This window comes from Montipora foliosa, chromosome 3, assembly GCF_036669935.1.
Source record: "Montipora foliosa isolate CH-2021 chromosome 3, ASM3666993v2, whole genome shotgun sequence".
NCBI classification, from domain to species: Eukaryota; Metazoa; Cnidaria; class Anthozoa; order Scleractinia; family Acroporidae; genus Montipora; species Montipora foliosa.
The window spans coordinates 33,555,893-33,557,029 of NC_090871.1; positions in this window are offsets into that span (position 1 = coordinate 33,555,893).

A 1,137-nucleotide genomic window follows, 5' to 3' on the forward strand; every position below is an offset into this window, starting at 1 on the left:
TCTTCACTGGCTGTGGCACTGGTGTTGATCAGTTTGTGTGTACTCAGAACAAGTGATCACAAACCTTGCTAAGTACTCGCATCTTGTGAAGAAACACTTAAATTTCCTGGGCTGGTTGCCATTGAACTGGCTGAGTCAGCTGGTTCTTCAATAATGAGGCAAGCTTCTGCTGGTGGAGTGCTTTGTGGCACAGCTCGAAAAATATTGAGAAAAGGAATATGGCATTTTAAAATGTCATAAAGGTACTCACTCACTGCGAATTTATTTAGTCAGAGTCATCAAGTTAATACAGCCAGTGCTTTGTGACATGGCTGGAAAAATCGTAAGAACAAGAAAATGCCACCTAGCAATTAACTTAATACAACTAGTGTATGGTACACTACATAACACTTCACCACTAATCGATTGACTTTAATATGAGGATAGTGCCATTTATAGAAATAAAGGAGACAAAAGACTACTAGACAATAATTTAAGTTCAGGAAATTTTATTAATTTTTAGAAAAATGTAAGTATGAGTTTGATATTCAACACCCACCTCGTGTCGTAGTTCTTGTGCTCGCTGCCGGCTCTCACGGTTCTCGCTACTTATTATTGGTTTCTTCGGTTCAGGCCCAAAAGAAAACATAGAGGGTATCGCATCACGTTTAAACCCTTTTTTCACCTTTAGCTCGGGCATTAACTGTGCTTTCAAGTCCGTTTCAAAGCACTCATTGGTAAAATGTTCACTGCACACATAACAGTTTCATAATGGTGAAAGATTATCTCTTCTGATCCTCGCTAACCAGGCTTTTTGTAATCCTTTATCATTGGGAATGCGATGTTAACTTATATTACACGTCTTAGATGAATGGTTAACACAACCAGTCACGCAGCAGTGAACCATTATCAGTATTCCATAGTGAGGTTATATGGAAACAACTACTTAAATATTCTATGAGCTGAGCTACGTATTGCGGCTAAAAAGCCCGCCAACATCGCTCAATTGAGTTTCATGATATGACATCAGTCTATGTTCCGCTGACCGTTTTAGCTACCGCATTCCAAAATCAAGACGGCGGGTCATTCATGAAACTTTGGATAATTTTTTAATAAAAATATTTCGCTTGTGGTTAGGATTCATGCCAACCAAGATAC